Raw genomic sequence first — 10484 nt, forward strand, 5'->3', positions numbered from 1 at the left:
AGCTCAAAAAGAATGACTCTGGTTTACTGCGGTTAGCACTTTTAGTAAGTCAAGATTTTATCATCAACTATTATCAAGTTATGCTTAAGCCCCAATTAAACCCACATGATCAGATATCAGAATCAATTGTATCATATTATCATCGTAGAACATCATAGATGAACAACAATAAATAACCAGTTATTCTGTGAGTTTTCTGGGCCGCTCGTGACCGTGAGCACGGCTATTATAACAGTTTGTAACACTCTGCAGAGGTTGTGCACATTCACCGTGAGTGGTGATTCCTATATGCCTGGGTTAATTACTCCCATAACACTACCAAGGTGAGCGAGCGGGGTACACTATGAAGCCATTTAATAGGTTTCTCTAACAAGTTAGGGCCGCTAGGTTTCCTCGGTAGGCAGATGTAGGAACCCCCCTTTCCTATGGCGCAAATCCTTTGCGGCTATACACATAAGAACAGAGGTAGTCCTATACCCAATGTGGCAAGCCCCTTTTGCGTCATAAAGGTAACCTCTAATAAGCTAGAAAAGATCCTATTACTGAGCTAAAGTTAGAGCCATGTGACCCTCACGGTTGCACTATCAGTCCCAACTTTTGCCGATAGATAAGTCCTTATGGAGGGCCAAGAGCATCATGATCGAAGGTCATTTGCTCTTTCACCCTATAATTCAGTTGTTTAAAAGCCAATTTTACCTTTTCGTTCCATAGAACCATTATTCATTATGTAGATCATGTATAGTTACATTGAGCGCTAGCAAACTACCCATATGCATATAACCCATAGGAGACAAGAAAACAGGATAATCAATCACTAGGATGTCCTTACGGGTATCAAAATTAGACACATGCAAATGAGTAATTAATAAATGGTGAATAGGACATCAAGGTAGATCCCATGCTATACTTGCCTTGGTTAACAAACTCCTGCTGGTCCTGCTGGTCATCAAAGAACTCTTGGTCTCCAACGTTCTCCTCACCGTCTGAACACGACCAACACGGCAACATACAACATTTTAGGAACATTCATGCAAAGCAAACAATCCTATAGTTAGAACAGTACACCAGCAATATAGAAAACAAGTTAAAATGTTTATGAAAAGAGTCTTTGTCTCGCTACAATCACGTCAACGCGAAGTTCACGAAAATCGGAGCTAAAACGCGAAAGTTATGATTTAAACAAGATTTCCTATAGCAAATTAATTAAGTAAACCTAACCATGAAATTAAAAATTTGCAAACATGGTTAACAATGGTATTAACACGTAGATTATGCAATTACAAAACTAACACAAGTGGAATGGGTCAAATCAGAGTTAAAACAAAGTTTTTATGAGTAAAACAAATCCAGTGGCATTTCTATAATTAGAATGAACTATTTTTGAATTTAATTAAAATCAAATTCAGAATTTTTAAACCGACCAAGGACTGTGGGTTCAAAATAACAAAATCTGGGGGTCTCTTTAGCAAAAAGGCCTGCGAAGGGGTATCGGCCATCCTGGGCCGTTGATCATGCGATGGACGGCTCAGATTAGAGCTGGGGGGAGGGAGGGAGGCGCCAGCTAGGAACAGTGGCAGCCGCGGTGGGGCTCCTTGGCCGACGGTAAGAAACTCGTCGGCGCACTTGGTTCAAGGGCTACAGGCCATGGTTCGACGAACCGAGGGCACCAGGGGAAAGAGGGGGTGCAGGCGACCTCGCCTAGGCTGAGAATGCGGCCAGAGGACACGGCCAAGGCGGTGGTGGCCATGGTCGGCGGCGTGAAGCTCCCAGGCGCACGCGGCTAGGGCCCTAGAGGCTATGAAACTCGAAAGTAACGGCATGGGGAGAAGGAGGGGAAGACAACGGAGCTCACCACGGATGAAAATGAGGTCGAAGACGACTCGGGGCCGGCGGTTTCTGAGCGGCGGATCCCAGCGTTCTTCGGTGCAGCGGTTGTGGCTTCTGTGTGCTCGGCGAGTGCAAAAATGGAGCGGGGGAGGCAGCAAAGAGGGCGGCGATGGGTCTAGACCTCCTTTTGTAGAGGCCGGGGTGCAGGGAAGACACTCCCACGATGCGAAGTGGGCGCGGGCGACGGTTGCGGCTTGATCGCGCGCGATGCGGGAGGTTGGAGATGGTGCCGACATGTGGGCCCAGGCCGTCAGCAGTAGAGAGGAGGGAGGGGTGCGGCAGCGGCGGTTCCGCCCGAGCTAGACTAGCCCAAGAAGAAAAGAGGAAGGGGAGAAAGGGGAAGGGCGAGTGGGCCAGCGGGGGGAAAGTTGAGCCAGCAGGCCGAATTGAGGAAGGGAGGGGAAAGGGAAATGAATTTCCTTTTCTTTTTCCAAATCAAATTTCCAAATTTATTTTCAAATGAGTTTTGAATCCTTTTGAGTTTAAATCAAAACCACTCAACATATTAAATAAAATGCTACAGTATGAGTGCATCAACATGTTTCTATCCTTATGATTGATTTTAATTTCACAAAATTTATTATTTTCCTATATTTTAATGCACACATATTTGCATAAATAAATCAAATTTACTATTTTAAAAGAATGCAAATTTTAGGGTGTTACAAAATGTATATATATACAACCTATGAGATGGCAAGGTGAAGGTGTTGATGATCCATGAATGACTAGGCGCCCTGGGCTCTTGATGGTTTTCTTGTAGAAATAAGCCAGAAGGTCTAATGGTTGTTTTTGCCCTATTTATTCCACACTCAACAGGACAAGGATAATCCCACAAAAGCTAGTGCTAAACTAGATTAGCAGACATCAAGATAACTATTAAAATCTTTACGCCAATTGCTTCCTTGGCAACGGTGCTAGAAATGCTTGTTGACATTTCTTAGCGTCGCTACTAGGTTTGTATCCCCGACAATGGCGCTAGAAATGTCTGTCGATATTTCTTATGCTCAAGTAGATAGTTTCGCAAGCGCATAGAATATCGTTATAGCATTTCACCGAGAGTATTCTAGGGTATTGTTATTTATATTTTACCATAGGGAAGCAAGGGTTAAAGATAGTGATAGTTAATCATCATGTATCTACTAACTAATATACTGGCTAGACTAACATGGGGGTAAGTGATATACACTAAAATGGGTGACACACATTGATCCAATCATGGAAAGGTAAATTGGAAACATAACTAAGTAGTAGGACAATAATAAAGAGAACTAGAATCCTAAGTTATTTCTATTCAAGCACTATTCTAGCTAGTGGCTGTGACTATACAGATAAACCAAAATAATGCAAGGTAGGATGCAATAGCACTTGAGGCGTACCTGCCCCAAACTCACCTAGAGGATTGATTGGGCACATAGCACCATGAGCCCTATGATTTAACAACTAGACCTATCGTGGGGGAATACATAGGATAGACAGGACTGTCACCACCTGCCAACTAACCCGATCTATCCGGAGGCCTAGGCATATTGCATGGTACCCCATACACAGCTGCACCATACTTGTCTTTCTTTACTTTCATTAGTATAAGCACCACGCTTACACTATTTGATACTACCCTAGCCTCACGTTAAGACTAAAGCATCAACTAGTGACGAACAACCCATGCTACTGAGAGCCCACTTATCATAGGAATATAAGCATAACCAAAGCATAACTAGAGCACAAGATTAATACTTAAAGTAAAAGACTTGAAATAATACTTGCATAGAAAGTAACACACTAAAATAAAGTACTTATAAGAGAAAGACAAAGCTATACCAGACTCCTGAAGACTACTCGAGAGCTCCCACCAAGACTAGATACTACTAGAAGAGCTACATCTTGAGAGAGTAGAGAGAGAGAGCTACATCTCTTCTATGTGTTGGTACAAGTTACAAGTGAGGGGTGAGGGTCTTATTTATAACCTATGGTGGAGTAGGGGCTACTCCATTGCCACGTTAGTGATCCATGTGCTTTCCATCCTCCTCCATTGGATCAAATCACCATATGATCAAGGGTAGATAACATTTGAGCATGTGCTTCTTTGCATCGAGGCATGTAATGGCGGTGGAGAGGGAGTGAGGCGCCAGGCGGTATAGGGGTGGCTCCGACCAGCCCCCTATGATAGGTGGGACCTCCCTCCTTCTTCTAGAAGCATGGCCCACATGTCATGAGTGGGTTTGGATGGTTGTCGATGTTTGTCACGTTGGTTGTATTGGCACACCACGTTAGCACTCCTTGTGATGCTTCATTCAAGCCTTTGATGTTGAACTAACTTGAGATCAATGGTGGAGAAGCCTTGGAGGGCCTCTCCGATGGATCAGTGACGTGGTAGGGGTAGTTGGGGCATCGGGAAGCACCCTTGTGGGCCCAGTCAGCGTGGCCAAGTGGGACCAAGGCACCCTACCACGTCCACTTGTCTCCTTTGTCCATTTTCTTCATCATTTTGCACAAATTTTGCTATAATTCCTACATACAAATAATACTACAAGTACAAGTGGAAATAGGTGAATTATAAACATAAATCACTACCTATGTTGTTGTTTACTCCCATTTTTGGTGCAATGTTGATGGTCAAAATAGGCATTTAGTGACCATCAACAGTTCTCAGTTCTCAGTGGCATTGTTCTTCAGTGGATCTTTCAGATGATGGGTGTCGATATTTCTTAATGACTATTGGAGGATTCTGCAAGCGTATAGAACTATCATGTAACACTTCGCTTAGTGAGTACCGAGTGTAGAATTTATAATTTATTCCATAGGAAGACGGAAGGCTAGAATTTATATTTGGGATAAGAATTGTTAAAGCAAGGTCTAAGTTGATCCTAGGTAGGTGAACGATAGTAAAGGATGGATGTGAACTACCTAAACTAACTACTAAATACAAGCTAACCTAGAGATAGCTAGGTGGGAGAGCGAGTGTTTTATCTTTCTAGTAACTAAGGTAAACAAATGACTAGGAGAAATGCGAAAGTACTTTGGGGCACATCCTGCCTACTAGCTAGGAGAGTTAAATAGACAAGGTATGCCACGAGCCCTACGATTTAATAACTAGACCTATCGTGGTGGAATACAGAGGATGGACAAGGCTATCACCACTTGCCACCTACCACAATCTATCCGGAGGCCTAGCCGTATCCACAGGTAATTTATAGCCTAAGCACCACGCTTAATCTATAAATCTAGTACTTTGATCCGAGCTTCGATGAAATGAGATCAAATCACCCTAACTAGACGATGGAACTTGTACTAGCGAAAGACTACTATAGTAAGATAACATATGCTACTAATGCCAAACAACAATCACCTAAGCTTACTAATGATGAACACTAATGACTAAGTACTTAAAGTAAAGCAAAGCAATAATACTAAATAAAGTACTGAAATAAATACTGAATAAAGTAAATGCAGAAATGAAGGAATTACAAAGGAGCTATACCAGACCTAGAAGACTCTTCTGGACTCCGAGAGAAGCTCCACTCTTGCTCTACTCCACTACTAGACTACTACTCTATAGCTAATGCTAAGCTAGAAAGCTAAGAGAAGCTTGGAGAGCTTGGAATTGAATGGGGCATTTCTCCACCATGCTCCACACCCCCTATTTATAGTGTAGAGAGGCATGGGGGTACTTGTAGGTAGTGGCAAGGTCGGTGGAGGTAGGGGGCACTAGGCGGCCAACTGAGGGCGCCGCCTGGTCCTCCATTCCACCGCCTTCTGATCCAACGGTGATGGTTGGCTCCCAATGGCGGTTGTAGAGGTGGCACATGTTGAAATTCGGTAGGTAAGTCAGTTGGAGAGGCCTCAAGCCTATGACAATGGGCCCATGGATCCATGGCCTCTCCATCGTGTCCCTTGGTGGGAACCGACTTAAATCAACACTTGGCATTGCTTCTAGAGGAGCACCCATGGATCGGTGACATGGCAAAGTGCCAAAGTGGTACTTGGCAGGGCCAGGCGACACCTAGGTGGTGCTAGGCAGCGCTGGCCAGTGGGCCCAGGTGGCCCTACCACATCCACTTGCTTCCTTGGTCCATGTTTGTCAGCATTTGGCCTATTTTTGCCATATTTCCTGCATACAAATAATTCTACAAGCACAAGTGGAACTAGGAGAAATTTAAACAAACTTCTTCACATGTGATGATGATTTACCTCACTTTATCATGCTTTTGGGTGGAATGTTGATGGTCAAAATTGGTGTTAGTGACCATCCACAAGCTCCCCCAAGCTACCCCTTTGCTGTCCTCAACGAAGATGCGGGTTTAGCATGGAATAGGTGTTGGATCAGGAGTTGCTACAATGTAACACCCTGCAAAGACATGTATACAAACAAATACTATCTCTTAAGTTGAACATGTTAGCACTTAGAAATTTGACCATCAGTCTTAGCAATGTGGGACTTATAGCTTTCACCTTGATACAAGCAATTGCAAGAATGTGTAGCCAGATAGATACTTTTTGCCTACTTTGGTTTAGCTCAAACTTCCTAGAGGTTTTCAAATGATTTTGAAAAGAAAACTTGCCTAAGTTCCTCAGATGGTACACTCGAGTCACTCAATGGTGTTTGAAATCCTCACCAAGGCCATGAATTTTAGCCTTAATTTCTACCCTAAAGCTTATGTGGATCTCAAGGTAGGGGTAAAAGCATAGCTTACTTGAATTGAATATATTGCTAAGTCAAACACTTGGATCACAAGGAGCAACAAATCATACTAATTGATCAAGATGTGCATGTGTGTGGTATATTTGGTGGAAGTGGTATTCCTTTGAGAAGTTTCCCTTCTCTAGCTTCTTTTTGAGAGGGCATGGCTACTTTCTTTTTCTCCTTTTTTTAAACACTAGTGCTTTTGCTCTTTTATTCTCTCTCATTTTTTTGTAGCCCATGCCTCTCTTTTGATGTAAGACAGCTAGAGAGGTAACTTTGATTCTCATAGGACAATAATGAATGGAAAGCATATGTGGTTGCGTACTCCTAGTGTAGGAATAGCATAAATATGTGGGTGTGCGTGATATTGATAAAAAAGCATGAAAAGTTTCTCTACTCAGATCAACAAGGCTTGAAAAAGCTCAAAACAAACAAGCAGCTTTTATTGTGGCTTTATCATGTATGAATGTATATGTATATAATTGGCTCTGGTAGGAATTTATCACCATTGAGGAACTTCTAGCAAAACTCTAGGTTGTCTTTACCATTCCTCAGATAGGTTCAAAGATTTACTCTAATCATGGCATACAACATATCTCACAAAAGCCTATTCTTGGTTCTAGCATTTGCAACCCATGAAAGCATTCAACTTACGATGAACTCTAAGTTTATCATGCATAAAACTTGAGAAGTATAAGGTTGCATAACAAACTTTTGCAAAGTATCACAGAGCAACTATTCATCATCTCCAAATAATTTATCATCATTTAATTAGAGCAGAGTTTCTCTCGAGATAAATTTAAAGGCACTCCTCTCTACATCCTATGATCATGAATATTGAAATATAAAGCAAACATGAATGTAAAGAGAGGGTTTCAGATTTTCATACTTGAGCGGGGAGAGATATCTCCCCAAGCTTGCCTTTTGCATAGGGTGGAATGTCTTTTGGTGGCCCTTTTGATTCTTTTCTTTATTGACTAACTAATACTACTAGAATGCATAAATGACTAACTAACTAACCCTATAACTACTAAATAACTTATTCAGTAGGAATGCTACTGAATTTTAAATTTTTTTATATGTTGCTTTAAGTGCAAATCTATCCTATCAGGCATTAGCTACTACAGAACTTTTTTTATTAACATAGAGTAGCTAAATGCAACTAACCTATCATGCAATGTAAAGCAAATTTATTTGAAATTTAAATATGAGATGCAACTAATGAAATGCGGTTAATAAATGCAAGGGATAGACCTCAGAGACCTTGTCAAGATCAGGGGATGACGAATTTGAGGATGGATCTTTCTTTTTACGCCATCTCTTTCTATTCTTCTTCTTCTTGATAGGTTTCTTTGGTTCTTCAATCGGCTTTGGTGTCTTCATCTTGATTCTCTTTGGATGCTTCTTCTATTCCTATTTCTGATCAAAGAGGGGTTGTCCAGAGGCAAAAGCAAATATTTCTTTTCTTCCAGCAAAGTGGAGTTGGATTTGCCCAGAAGCCACATATATGCAAGCATTTGTAGTGTTAAGGAAGTGACGACCAAGGATTAAAGGTGTATCCTCGGCATTACCCATATCTAAGATCATAAAATATGTAGGAATATAGGCACTCCTAATTTTAACTAATAAATCAGTGGCTACTCCCTCAAGATAACAGATAGATTGGTCAGCTAGCTATAGGTAAACTGAAGTTGGCGCTAAGGTAGTGTAGAACAATTTGTCATATGTTGCTTTTCACATTATATTAACACTAGAGCCTAAATCACATACATCATTATGGAAGGTATGAGTTCCAATGGAGCAGGTAATCGTGGGGGTACCGGGATCACCTTTCTTAATGGTAAATGGGGCGTCTAATAAATAGGAACCCCAAGAACTTAAAGCATAGTCATACTTTGCAGTAACAAGGTTGGTTGTCTCCATTGTTCCCTCGGGCTTGCCAGGAATTCTATCTTTTTCATAGGATGGGATAGCAGCAGCAATTTGAGCTAATTGGGTTTCTATCATCTTATTAAAACAAAGTTGATTCTTTAAGACAGAAGAAAATTCATCCAATTTAGCATTTAAATTTTCCAACATCTTGTCATGAGCATGTAGCTTTTTATTAATGCTATTAGTCATTCTACCATTGGTATAAACAAGATCTTTCAGGAAAGCATAACTATTATTACCTTGATTATTCAAATGAGAAGAAGAGGAATAATTGTTACCTCCCTGATTGTTATAGCGCTGATTCTAGCCTTGATGTTGTGGACGGAACCCATTGTCAGTGTTGATGAAGTTGAGGTCCTCTTAGGTTTTGGGAAAGGAATTACCCAAATGTCCAACATCTCCACAGACTTCACAAGTCATGTGGGAATCCATGGCTTTGAGTGTCTCTTGGGCACTCACCTTCTCATAATGTTCTACTCGCTTCACAAGTAGATCCATCTTATCTGCAAGCATGTCATTTTCTTTAATTGAATGCATACCTTGTTTATGGGGTTGGAGTCGATCATCGCTCAATCCTTGGTAGGAAACCATCTTCTCAATCAGTGTCTTTGCATCTGCAACACTTAGCGAAAAGAATGCACCACCAGAAGTAGCATCTAAATGGCTCCAATCTAATGGCACTAACCCATGGTAGAAGTTCTAGATCAAAAGCCAGTCTTCCATGCCATGGTGTGGGCAAGCAGAGACGTACTCTTGCATTTGTTCCCAAGCTTCGGGAATCGACTCATCTGCTAGTTGTTGAAAACTAGATATCTTATTGCACAGAGCATTAGTCTTCCCCATGGGGAAAAACTTAACTAGGAAAGCATTGGAACACTTATCCCAGTATCTATAGCGTTGTGGTTAGAGTAAAACCATTGCTTAGCCTTACCTAACAAAGAGAAGGGGAAAAGGCAAAGACGTATAGCCTCTTGGCTCACTCCCTTAATGGTGAAGGTGCTACAAATCTCCAAGAAATGTTGGAGGTGAGCATTTGCATCCTCGTGGGCTTTCCCACAAAATGGACTAGCTTGAACAATCGTAATTAATGCTGGCTTAAGCTCAAAGTTAGCGTCCCCATTGATAACATTGGGTCCAGTGGCCACATTAGCAGTCGAGGGTGCAGAAAAATCATGAATGAATTTGTCACCCATGATCATGGAGGGTAGTGATAGGATATGAGGAAAAAAGGATAAACTACTTAGGATAACTAACAATAACCTAGCTAACAAATCTAGCCTTATAAATTGGATGCAAGTTGCCTTCCCCGGCAACGACACTAGAAATGTTTGTAGATATTTTTCTTAATGACTATTGGAGGATTCCGCAAATGCACAGAACTATCGCGTAGCACTTCGCTTAGTGAGTACCGAGTGTCGAATTTATAATTTATCCCACAGGAAGGCGGAAGGCTAGAATTTATATTTGGGCTAAGAATTATTAAAGCAAGGTCTAAATTGATCCTAGGTAGGTGAACGATAGTAAAGGATAGATGTGAACTACCTAAACTAACTACTAAATACAAGCTAACCTAGAGATAGCTACGTGAGAGAGCGAGCATTTTATCTTTCTAGTAACTAAGGTAAACAAATGACTAGGAGAAATGCGATAGTACTTTGGGGCATAGCCCGCCTACCAACTAGGTGAGTTAAATAGACAAGGTCTACCATGAGCCCTATGATTTAATAACTAGACCTATCGCGGTAGAATACAGAGGATGGACAAGGCTATCACCACTTGCCACCTACCACAATCTATCCGGAGGCCTAGCCGTACCCCAGGAAATCTATAGCCTAAGCACCACGCTTAATCTATAAACTTACAACTTCGATCCGAGCTCTATTGAAATGAGATCAAAGCACCCTAACCAAATGGTGGAACCGGTACTAATGAAAGACTACTAATAATAAGATAACCTATGCTAGTAATGCCAAACAACAAG

General features: G+C 41.5%; 1 non-coding gene across 1 annotated transcript; it reads left to right on the forward strand.

Annotated features, from left to right (window-relative positions):
- The first annotated feature begins 9224 nt into the window (after positions 1-9224).
- LOC136490385 (small nucleolar RNA R71) lies at positions 9225-9333 on the forward strand. Its single transcript, XR_010767678.1, has one exon. It is a non-coding gene; the product is annotated as a small nucleolar RNA R71 (small nucleolar RNA).
- The last annotated feature ends 1151 nt before the right edge of the window (positions 9334-10484 follow it).

Source organism: Miscanthus floridulus, chromosome 10, assembly GCF_019320115.1.
Source record: "Miscanthus floridulus cultivar M001 chromosome 10, ASM1932011v1, whole genome shotgun sequence".
Lineage (NCBI taxonomy): Eukaryota > Viridiplantae > Streptophyta > Magnoliopsida > Poales > Poaceae > Miscanthus > Miscanthus floridulus.